This window comes from Lycium ferocissimum, chromosome 12 (genome assembly GCF_029784015.1).
Source record: "Lycium ferocissimum isolate CSIRO_LF1 chromosome 12, AGI_CSIRO_Lferr_CH_V1, whole genome shotgun sequence".
Classification (NCBI taxonomy): Eukaryota; Viridiplantae; Streptophyta; class Magnoliopsida; order Solanales; family Solanaceae; genus Lycium; species Lycium ferocissimum.
The window spans coordinates 30,176,104-30,189,016 of NC_081353.1; the positions used below are offsets into that span (position 1 = coordinate 30,176,104).

At 39.6% G+C, this 12,913-nt stretch overlaps 1 non-coding gene across 1 annotated transcript; it reads right to left on the reverse strand.

Moving 5' to 3' along the window:
- Window positions 1–1,081: 1,081 nt before the first annotated feature.
- On the reverse strand, window positions 1,082–1,187 carry LOC132041291 (small nucleolar RNA R71). Its single transcript, XR_009410987.1, has one exon. It is a non-coding gene; the product is annotated as a small nucleolar RNA R71 (small nucleolar RNA).
- Between the last annotated feature and the right edge of the window lie 11,726 nt (window positions 1,188–12,913).

Below are 12,913 nucleotides of genomic sequence, written 5' to 3' on the forward strand. Positions count from 1 at the left end.
ATTAAAGCCATAAACCTTGATTTATTTGGGAAAATAATTAGGGTTGGTAAGAATAAATAACAAGGACTCAAAGCTTTAAACTTTGTTTAATAAATTCACTTAGGAATAAGAAGAATTTACTTGGCATAATTAATCGTTCTTCATAGTTACTTTCTTATATTTGGGAAAATCATAGAAAGAGATAATCTTTATTTATTGGGAAATAGTAGAGATTCATATAGAGATTAAGTGCATTTATTTAATGATCCATTAGAAGTATATCAAGATCAATATCCATGATCATACACTCTATCTAACGGGCACACAACCTTAGTTTCTTTTACCATAAATTTCCACCAAAGCAAGTAGATAGCAATTAGTCATAGAAAAATTAACTTTTACCAAAATCATCGGATTAAGACATTAGACCTAAACGTAGCGTCCTACGACTTTAGTAACCTTTTCACGCCATATTCCCTGTGGGATTCGACCCCAACCTTGTTGGGTTACTATATTTGACAACGTCCGCGTTATACTATTAATAGGTGTAATTTGAGCGTATCAAATTTTGGCGCCATTGCCGGGGAATACGATTTTAAAATTACTAAATAGTGTTTACTTTGATTGAAGTCTTTTGCTTATTCCATCACACCTTATTTGCTACTCTGTGTAAACCAGGTGAACATGAATCAGAATCAACAAAATCAACGTGCTGGTAACCAGGGGAATCGGTTGAACAATCAGGCGAATGAATCAGATGATGAGAATATTTTCGCTGATCTTGTTCCGGAGGAGGACTATGCATGCAGCTGCTAGCGTGAAAATTGACTCCTCTCTATACCAATTGTTGAAGCTTGAGGGTTACTTTCGGAACTCTACCGAGAATGACCCTCAACATCATTTGCAGAATTTTGTGGATGTGTGTGCTAATCACATCCAGAACAACGTTCCTCAAGATGCTATTCGGTTGAGGTTATTCAAATATTCCTTAACTGGAGAAGCAAGAACATAGTTTGAGAAGCTGCCCCGAAATTCGATTACTTCATGGGCAGAGATGGTGACTGCTTTTCTCACAAAATGGTACCCCCCTAGCAAGAAGGCTGAAATTCGTGACAAGATCTATGAATTTAAGCAGCGATCGGGGAACAACTATATGAAGCCTGGGAGAGATTCAAGGAGTATTTGCAGAAGAGTCCGAATCATAGCTTTCCGGATCACGTATTAATGGAGAAGTTCTACAGAGGGCTAGATCCAGTGACGCAGTCAGTTGCTAATAATGCAGCTGATGGTTATTTCATGAACAAATCTTATCGATGAGTGACCAACATACTTAACAAGCTGACGACTCATAATCAGGCTTGGCATTCAAACAATGCTGATGTGGTACCGTATGGTAGTGCTATGATCCATAATATAGTAAAGGAGAATCAAGATACCCAGCAAACATTGGCAGAACTTGCAATAAATATTTCCTTGCTAACAAAGAAGTTTGATGAATCCCAGATCAAGAAGGTAAATGTTTGTGAGGATGATACAGTTTTGCCAAAAGGGATGTACCATACTCAAGATGGTCCGTTCCATGATGGCCCCCCTATGCAGGTTGAAGATACTAATTATGTTAATAACTCTCAAGGGGGTTACCAAAGATAGAACTACCAAGGTGGTTATCAGAATCAGAATCAATGGAGACCTCAGCAAAGTCAAGGTGCTTATAACAACTCTGGGAACTACAATAATAATTATGGTGGTGCGAACCAAGGGATCTATAACAACGGTAACAATTTTGGGAACAAGAGTTCCAATCCTTATATACCACCCAAAGGGCAGTCAACAGAGCAAGGTAGTTCGAAGGTTGAATCAATGCTTGAGAAGATTATGGCCAATCAGTCTAAGTCTGGGAGGACTTTATCTGGACTGATAGAGACAGTGGGTTCCTATACAGCGGCTATTCAGAAGCTTGAGTCACAGATGAAGGATATTTCTAGAGAGCAACACCCTCCTAAAAAGGAAGGACTTCCGAGTGACACTATTCCGAATCCGAAGAATGGGGAAGGCTGTGTAAACCATGTGTTTGCCATTACTACTAGGAGTGGTAAAATACTCCAAGGGGCTGATAAGAAGGTGGTTGATCTTGAGACAATAGAAGAAGAGGATGAGGTGCAATCTGAAGCACCCATTATTGTTGATGAGAATCCTGCTGACAAGAAGGTTGCTGATATTCCAGAGATAGTGAAGGATGCTGATAACACGAGCAAGCAGACTGTGAAAGGGGCTCTCCGCCCTTTGACTCAGCTTTTCAAGTCTAAACCTCCCTTTCCTCAGAGGTTGGTAAAGAAGAAGGAAGATGCTAAGTTCGAGAAGTTTTATGATCAGTTGAAGCAGTTATCTCTAAATTTTCCCTTCTTGGAAGCTGTCAAGGAGATGCCTAGTTTTCCTAAATATTTGAAGGACCTGCTGACCAAGAAGAGAACGGTTCAACATGAAACCGTAAGTTTGACTCACACTGTGAGTTCCATCATCTCAACTACTACTGGTTCGAGAAAAGGGAGATCTGGGCGTTCACCATTCCTTGTTCTGTTGGGCACCATGATTTTGCTCGTGCATTGTGTGATAATGGGGTGAGTATTAATTTGATGCCCCTTGCTATATACAAACAATCAGGTTTGGGGATGCCAAGGCTAACTACTATGAGGTTACAAATGGCTGATAGGTTTATCAAAAGACTTGTTGGGGTGGTTGATGATGTACTTGTGCGGGTTGGTGAGTTTATGTTGTCGATTTTGTGATTCTTGGTAATCTTGTTGATCGGGACATTCCTATTATTCTGGGGAGACATTTCCTTGCTACGGGGAGAGCTCTGATGGATTTGGAGAAAAATGAAATCAAGTTCCAAGTCAATGATGAAGAAGTTACTTTTCAGGCTAGCAAGGGGATGAAGTTACCAAGTGCTTACGAGAATATTTCGGTAATTGATTCGTTTGATGTTGTTGATGAAGCAGTAGAGTTCAAAATGGAAGAAGAAAGTTTGGGGGAAGCTCTAGCTGGTATTCTTGTGAACTTTGATGCTGAGAACATGGAAGGTTATGTGGAGACAGTTAATTCACTTGTTGGGTTGGGTTCATATTCTTACCACCCAAAGAAGCTAAATCTTGATCTGGAAAATAGAACAACTCTTCCAGCAAAGCCTTCGATTATTGAGCCACCTAAGTTGGAGCTTAAGTAGCTTCCATCACATCTGAAGTATGAGTTCCTTGGTCCGGACAATACATTATCGGTGATTGTTTCAGCCCTACTGACTGAGGAGCAGATTCTACAGCTTTTGGAGGTGTTGCGGGAGTATAGGCGTGCTATTGGTTGGACCATAGCAGACATTCGAGGTATTTTATCTGGGATTTGTGAGCACAAAATCCAGTTGGAGGAGGATAGCAAACCGAGTGTAGAGCATCAGAGGCGACTGAACGAAAACATACAAGAGATCGTCAAGAAAGAGATCATCAAATGGTTAGATGCGGGAGTAGTTTATCCAATTGCTGATAGTAAATGGGTGAGCCCAGTCCAATGTGTTCCTAAGAAGGGCGGCATCACTGTTGTGCCGAATGCAAAGAATGAGTTAATCCCAACTAGAACTGTCACCGGATGAAGAGTTTGCATGGACTATCGCAAGCTCAACTCAGCCACATGTAAGGACCATTTCCCTATGCCTTTTAAGGACCATTTCCCTATGCCTTTTATTGATCAAATGCTTGACAGGCTAGCGGGGCATTGTTGACACCCAATTTTTTCCCGCTTACATAAATATTTATTTACATTTACAGTATTTTTAGCAATTTAAGAAAATGATTCTTCGTATTTTATTTTATTTTTTTTATTATTTTTTTTTACTATAACTGTTGGATTTTTTTACCGACGTTTCACTATTCCAGTGCAGTCACTAGCGGTCATTATTTTTACCCTTATTGCTAATTACCAGTATTATTATAATTCGCGTTATCATTATTTCAAAGATTTTTTTACCATCGTATGCACACGCATTGCATTTATTTCTGCGCAATTAAATAATAGCGTTTATTTACTATTGACTTTCAAAAAATATTATTGCACGGCTGTTACGACGTCATAAATTTTATTGTTATTTGAGCACTGATAATTACATATTAGGTAGTATTTTAGCACGCGGTAATACCGAGTTTAATTAAAGAGTCTCTTATCTAAAAGCACAACCAACAACAATGTTTTCGGACCAGCCCATATTTTAAAATTTGCAAACAGGCCAGCCCATATTTTAATTCACCCCAACCCAATTTTCAGACCAGCCCACGTTCTAATACCCGGCCCAAAAGAATTGACCCGACCCGAGTTTCTAAACAAAGAAACCACTAGGGTTTCTTTTTCATCTTCAGCCCCCATCCGCTCTCTCCTTCCCTTTACTCTCTTCTCTCTTTCGCCTCCTCTCTCTCTCCTCCGCTATCTCTCCCTCTCTCTTTCCCCTTCCTTTTATTTCCGGCTAAAATCCACCATCCCTTTAACCATGGACAGTTTTGACCTCCCATTTTTGTGCAAACTTCGTTTGCTTCCTCTTCAGCCGCTCATCTCTCTTTCCTCTTCCTCTTTCTTTCGTCTTCAACACAAATGGCAAAGTCTCAGTCGACTTTCACCCTCCCCAGACCGTGCATGGTCAATTTGGGGAAGGGAAATTAATACCCTGTACACCCCTGTCCGGATTCAACCATAGAGAGAGGCTAAATGTTTGTTTTCTTCTTCTTCCTCTTCTGTTACATCTGAAAAGGCATTAATGAGTTTTGTTCGTTCATGAACCCAGATCGTTTTCATCGGTTCACTTTTTACTTTCGGGTACAAAAGGGCTTAATGGATTTTGTTTCTTTCTGGGCTGTTCCTGATCGGTGACAGAAGGGTTCTGACGTTGGATTTGAATGTGTTGACCAAGAATCCCGCCCAAAAAATTCGAATCTCAGCAAAAACCCTAAATCTTTCCCTATAAATAATCGTCTTGGGGTTCGTTTGAAACAAGCTGGACGGAGCGGCAGAAATCCCCTAAAAAAAAACGCTTTTCATCCGCAGCAAACCCCCCCCCCTCCCCCCGAAAATAAGTCTTTTAGCCGTAGAAATCCCCTAAAAAGGGAAGCAAGTTTTAATCACGGAAATCCCCTTAAAAAATATTAGCTCTAGCCACCTCAATTTCCCTAAAATATTAACTCACTGTTTGATATTCGAAGCGTCGAGTCATTTGTTTTATTCTCATTTTTTGCCCCGTTGCTGTTCCGCATCCGAGTCTACGCAAACTCGGAGATTTGAAGTGTTCGAGGTTGTATCTAAACCTTCGCCTCACTTCGCTGCACCCGAAGAAGGTAATTCCTCTTTTTTTTTTTTTTTTTTTTATATATTTCGCATTTTATATGTTTAATTTATAAAAATTAGTTGCTTTTCTGTTGTTTTTATTAGCTTATCATGTGTAGATTATGTTGGTGAGTTTCCTGTTTTGTTAAGTTTACTAGACACAATTTGGGGCAATTAGTCCCCTGTTTGTTCAGTTTCTTTTCTGGTAGATACCTTCTTGTTTTGGTTCAGTTTGATATGCCTTAGTTTGGTTGCATTTTGTTGTTCAGTAGATTTAAGGCATTTAGTTTGCTTAGCATGACTGGTTGTTGGCCTGGTCCGTTTTAAGCATATCTTTGGGCATTATGTGAGTATTATTTGTCCAGTTTAAATGCGTGTCCCGTGTTAATATACTACCATGGTAAAAGTAGTTAGTTGATTATTACGTAGTAAGGTCTAGGCATGATTAGATTCAGTTTAGTTAGGCACGATAGTATAATCAGCCTGCTTTTATCTTGCTGCTTATTTGATTAAAATGGATTAAAAGACATGAGAAATAAACCTGTTTCAAGCTTAGGCATGAATTTTGTTAACCTGAGAGTTCGGAATATATGTATGAATTATAGAGTATGGTATAATGAGTTAGTCCTCTATATTTGAACCTGGCATCCCATCTTTGTGTCTGTTAAATATGTCTATTTGTAAATATGAATATCCTTGTCGAATACCACTGCTGCGTGTGAACCTTTGTTGAGTTAACTGATCCAATCAAGCTTATCATGCATTAATTCGGTTTTGTTGATTTGAAATCGCCTTGCATAAAGTTTGGACAAGAGTTGAAAATGATAACATGGTATTTTTATCATTCATGCATGTTATGTGTACTGTGCCGATGCCTTTCTTGAATCAGATAAAGCATGTCATCTCACTGCCTATACAATTATTGCGAGTCTTATGTTACCATGCACAGGGGCGGATCCAGGATTTTCATCCAGGGTGTTCAGAAAAAAAAGGAAGCTAAATATACACTTTCGTAATTTTTTGCCAAGAGTGTTCGAAAGTTAATATATATACATAAATACAAAAATTTACCCTATATATACATCTAATTTTTTTTTGTAAAGGGTGTTCGGTGAACACCCTAATCCGCCACCGACTACATGCCCGGAATATTATGTGCATACCACCTTCGTATATGTCCAAATTCTATATATATCTAAGAGCAATAAATGCTACACTATTTGATTCGGCCTATGTTTGAATATTGCCGTTTATATATCATAAGTGTGTGGTGGTGATTTGTGTATATATGAGATATACTTTAATATACATAACATGTATATATATAATTCTTGACCTGTTTTGAGTTTATATTTTATATGTTTATCCTTATTCATTGATTAGATACTAATCCTTTTCTTTCATTTTCTTGCATGACTATCGCGTATGAGTCCGAGAGACTCATCTCCCGCATTCGATGTTGGGCTAAAGCCCAACGAAATGTCGTCTTCTCTCGGTCCAGTTCTGTCAGCGGCCAAAAGAAAGAAAATCAATTCTGGGCCAAAGCCCAAATTAAAAAAAAAAAACAACAGCAGTAGCAGTCCTCAAAAAATGGGCTGAGCCCATTTAGCCTATCGGCCCTGTTATTTTCCTTTTGATGTATTTAATTTGCATTGCATGTTTAACTCTCTATTTTGTTTTGTTTTTCTTAACTTAGATGAATTCTAGTAAATTTAGTGGGGTTAGCTCTAGTATAATGGGTAGTTAATTAAGAGAAAACTCACCATTAGTCCTATAAGCTTCTCTTATGTTAAACTATTTATAGCCTATATAATATTTATTTTATTGGAACAATTGATTTGCAAAGCTGCATGATTACATAATCAAAGGAATTAGGTTTTATTTTACTATCTTAAAATTTCAAAAACGTCATTAACACGCAAATATGAGCTCAAGTATATTTTATAAATAACTCTTCAAGTTTGAATTAATCATGCATTTTTCTTAATTAAGCATAGTTAATAAAAGGTAATGAAAAGGAGAAAGAAAACTCCATCTTGTCTATATTCCTAAACTGCAAAATCAATTAATATCTCATCATTTGAGTTGTTTCAAATATTTCTTACAATATTGCGTAAACTTGCATTTTCTTCGCCTATACGTAAATTATCATATTTTTGCAAATCTTATTTTTGAATAACATTAGCATACTTGCATTTGAAGCATTAGCAACATTTATAAGCTTTATTTTAAATAGCATTTAAAATCTTCTTTTATGCAAGTTACTATATTTTTATAAGCATTATCCTAAATAGTATCATTATTGCTTTCATTTAAAGTCTAAGCAAATTTTTATAAATTTTCTTCTAAAATTGCATTTAAAGTTATTTTTTATGCAAATTATTATTTTTCTGTAAATTTTATTTTAAACAATGTTATTACATTTTTTTTTAAATCTTAGCAATATTTCTTAGCCGTTTTTTATTAAAATGTAAACACTGCATCTTTAACTTTAATTAATTAACCTAAGTTTGGCCGGATAACCGTAGTTACGGATTCTAGAGGATGCCTAATCCCTTCCCTTTAGGATAATTAGAACCCTTACCTAGAATTAAGATTAAGCAGACCATTAACGGAGGTTTAGTTAGGCTTTACCTTAGTTAATAAAATAGGTGCCCTAATTCACCTTAAAATCAATCAGGTGGCGACTCCTTAAAATAAGCAATTTAGGAATCTCCAATATGTTGTACTCTTTAACCCGGTTAAAATGGGGTATAACAGGCATTCCTACTATTGTTTCCTTGATGGTTATTCAGGCTACAATCAGATCAACATTGCTTTAGAAGATCAAGAGAAAACTACTTTTATGTGTCCGTGTGGAACGTTTGCATTTAGCCGGATGCCTTTTGATTTGTGTAATGCAGCAGCCACTTTCCAGAGGTGCATGATGTCAATCTTCTCTGAGATAGAAGAGGACTTCTTGGAAGTGTTCATGGATGACCTCTCTGTTGTGGGTAACTCGTTTGAAGATTGTCTTGACCATCTGGGTCAAGTGCTAAAAAGATGTGAGGAGACAAATCTCGTGCTAAATTGGGAGAAGTGCTATTTTATGGTGAAATAAGGGATCGTCCTCTGTCACAAAATCTCTGAAAAGGGAATCGAGGTCAATCAAGCGAAAATTGATGTGATTGCAAAACTTCTACGACCTATCTCAGTCAAAGGTGTCCGAAATTTCTTGGGACATGTTGGTTTCTACAGGCGCTTCATCAAAGATTTCTCCAAGATTGCTAACCCGATGTGCAAGCTTCTTGAAAAAGAGGCTAAGTTTGTGTTTGATGATAAGTGTCGGAAGGCGTTTGAGGAGTTAAAAGAGCGTCTCACTACTGCTCTTATTATTGTTGCGCCTGACTGGTTCTTACCCTTTAAATTGATGTGTGATGCTAGTAGGTTCGCAATAGGTGCTGTGCTTGGGCAGAGGCACAATAAAATTATGCACCCGATCTATTATACAAGCAGAACACTGAATGCTGCCCAGATGAATTACACGGTGACGGAGCAAGAGCTGCTTGCCATTGTGTTTGCTTTTGAGAAATTTCGGGCCTATTTGTTGGGATTCACGGTCGTGGTATACACCGATCATCACCGAGATACCTTATGGCAAAAAAGGAGGCAAAGCCGCGGCGATCCGATGGGTACTATTGTAGAGTTTGATTTTGAGGTGAAGGATCGCGAGGCACCGAGAATCGGGTTCGACCATCTATCTCGGCTTGAAGAAGTTAGAGACCTTCTGATGAGCTAGATATAGATGATGCTTTTCCAGATGAGAGGGTGTTGGCTGTGTCAATGGAGGTAGCACCGTGGTATGCTGACATTGCCAATTATTTGGTAACAGGCATAGTTCCAAAAGATATCAAAGCTTACCAAAAGAAGAAGTTCTTGCGGGATGCTCGACAGTACTATTGGGATGAGCCTTACTTGTTTCGAACATGCGCCGATAACATCATTCGGTGCTGTGTTCCTGAAAGTGAAGTGATGGCGATTTTAAAGGCGTGCCATGACTCTCCTGTTGGGGGCCCAACAGGGGTCATCATAAGTGTTAACTGGACTGCGGCTAAGGTACTTGAATGCGGTTATTACTGGCCAACCATCTTTCATGATGCTAATTTATTAGTGCGGTCTTGTGATCAATGTCAGAGGCAAAGGAATATAGGCAGAAGGCAAGAGATGCCTATGAATTTTGTTATGGAGGTAGAAGTGTTCGATGTCTGGGGGATTGACTTTATGGGACCCTTTGTGAGTTCGGGTGGCATGAAATACATCTTGGTTGCTGTGGATTATGTGTCAAAATGGGTAGAAGCGGTGGCTTTACCTAATAACGAGGCCAAGAGTGTTATGGGGTTCCTCAAGAAAAACATATTTACTCATTTTGGTACTCCGAGGGCTATAATCAGCGATGGTGGATCCCACTTTTGTAATAGAGCCTTCTCGGGATTGATGGAGAAATATGGTGTAAAACATAGGGTGGCAACACCTTATCATCCTCAGACAAGTGGGCAGGTTGAAGTATCTAATAGGGAGATCAAGAGTATTCTAGCAAAAACAGTAAATGCAAATAGAACTGATTAGGCCCGCAAGCTCGATGATGCTCTATGGGCATACCGGACTGCTTTCAAGACTCCAATTAGGACTTCACCCTTCAAGATTGTGCTCGGAAAATCTTGTCACTTGCTGGTTGAACTTGAGCACAAGGCTATGTGGGCGCTGAAGAAATTGAATATGGATTGGGAGGAAGCAACCAAGCTCAGGTTGTTTCAACTAAATGAGATGGATGAGTTTCGGTACCAGGCATACGAGAGTGCACCACTATATAAAGAAAGGATGAAGCAATACCATGATAAGAAGATTTTGAAGCGAGAGTTTTACAAGGGTGATCCTGTTTTGCCATTTTACTCTCGGTTGAAGTTGTTACCCGGTAAGCTAAAATCAAGGTGGTCTGGTCCGTTTGAGGTGGTAGGCGTTTCACCCCATGGAGCGATTGAGTTAAAGTCCGGAGATGGAACTCGGACATTTAAGGTGAATGGGCAGAGGTTGAAACACTACCACGGGATGGTTTCGGAAGATAGAATTGTTGACCGATACCGGTTGAAGCACTTCGGAACGAACAATGATCTGGTGTACGCAGATAAGGAGTGAATGGCTACCACCGTCATTCCGCTACGTTAAATCAAGCGCTTCTTGGGAGGCAACCCAAGTGTAATGTTTATTTTCATTCTTGTTTCTGTTTGAATATAGGGTAACGTTTATTTTGGTGCAGGTAAAAAAAAAATTACAAAAAAATCACTGAAGCCTGGACAAAACTGGACTTATACGGACCGTATAATCCAGTCGTGGAAGGTAAGGAAATCAGGCAGAACACTATTTGAAGACATCCTCCAAATACGATCATTTTCACGGACCGTATAACATTATACGGACCATATAACTTTATACGGGCCGTATAAATGATCGTGTAAATAGGATGTGCTCAAACATGGGATAGTGAATAAAATTGATGTTAAACGGACCGTATAATTTTATACGGCCCGTATAACTCTAAAAAAAAAAAAATTGCGAACAGAGGGTTTTTAAACCTTTCACTTGCCCGTTGTATTTCATCTGTTTCATTTCCTCCACTACACCCACGACGACCACAGACCATCCCACAATCACCTAAAATCACCCACCTTCACCCACTCGAATTCCACATTCCCAAACCCATAAATTCATCCCCACAGTTAAAAACCCTCTGTTCAAGATAAAAAAACAAAAAAAAATTGGTTATTCTTTTCTCTTTCTGCCCTTGTTGGCACAAGGTGTTCTTCAAGGACTCTTATCAAAATCATCAAAGCCAGGTATGTTGATGTTTCATTCCGAAATTTTGCTTGAAGTGGTGAAAATTGTGTATTGGATATCAGTGGGTTTAAGATGTGACTCAACTTTTCCATGGTTGATGATTTTCTAAATTAGGGATGAGCATAATAGGTTGTTATGAACTCATAGGGTGATTCCACACTCTACTGAGGCGGAGGGCATTTCAACTGAAGAATCTAAGTTTTTGGATTCGGATGTTGTTATGCCCGCCAATACAAATTCCCTAAAAATGCTAATGAATTGTAAAATAGAAAGAAAATGGGTGAAGTCTGAGTAACCCTACCCTCGTAAGAATTGAAACCATGGAATACTGTGTGTGTGATGATATGATGTAACCAAAAAGTCGTATAGGATTGACGGGTTAGCAGAAGAGCCTATTTATGAATTACACGAGTCAGGCTGTTATATGGACCGTATAATATTATACAGTTCGTGAAACTTGTTCGTGGTTCACAAATGGGGTTCTGAGTAGTCTGTTTCCCCTACACCACACGACTTATACGACCCGTATAATATTATACGGACCGTATAAGACTTATACTACCCAAAAAAAAAAAAAAAAGAGAACTATGTTTCAGTCAGCTGTCCTTTCTGAGACCCATCACTAACATAGGTTTTTTTGCAGGTATGGTTCAAAAATGCAATGTACGAAGGGGTTCGGGGCCCCGAGCTGCTAAGGGCCAAGATCGAGCCCGCGACCAACCAGAGACAAACCTTCGTTTGCGGGATGAGGGTTCGGACGATGAGGTCATACCAGTGAAAAAAGTCAGGGGGGCTAGAAATCCTCAACCCCCAACCATGACTCCTTCCACCTCGGAGGGAGGAGAAAAATCTGGGGAAGCTGGAACGGAGACAGGTGACTCCTCAGATGATGAGGGAGATTCGAACAAGTGTGGCTCATCTGAGCCAACAGACACCCGAGCTCCAAACTCTGATACTTCACCAGAATCAGCACACGGCAAGCGCCGGTTGGTTCTACGAAGTAAAACACTACCAGAGGATGCTTTACGGTTTGGAGTTTCGGGGTCAAAGGGAGCTGTACGAGGAGGAGTGCTCTCTCTACTATCAAGCATGGGGGTGAGCGGAATTGAGTATATGGGAAGAGAGGCAGTTGGTGTTCGAGGGTCTTGAAGCTCTTCGCAACACAACCGAAACACTCCGATTCTACAGGTTAGAGGTGTTTCCTGACTCTGCTAGGGAGTTTTGCCCGGAGATTATGCGGGAGTTTTATGCCAACTACGGGGCTGAGTTGTTGAAGATGAAAAAGCCCAGTCAGACTAATCTTTGCTCTCCCGTTCTTTGGATGAAATTATGGTGTGGAATGTCAAGGTTGACATCTCAGCTGAGGCTGTCAACAGAGTTTATTTCGGGGATGACTTTCAGGCACCGGAGGATGAGAAAGAGTACTTTGATAAGTTGGATGTCGAAATCATCAGTCGGTGATCAAATGGATGGCTACAGTAATTGCCCACCTGGAGGTAGATTGGGTGACCCAACAGAGCCCGAAGATTGTCATGGGTTCACTCAATAAGGAAGCTTGATTCTGGTGGCACCTGATGTTAGTGACCCAGAATGACAATACAATCACGGTTGCTCAGGCAGTAGGTATTGCAGCGATAATGAGCCAGTATCCAGTGAACATGAGGCGTATGATAGCTGATGAAATTCGACGGAGAGCACCCCAACCTAT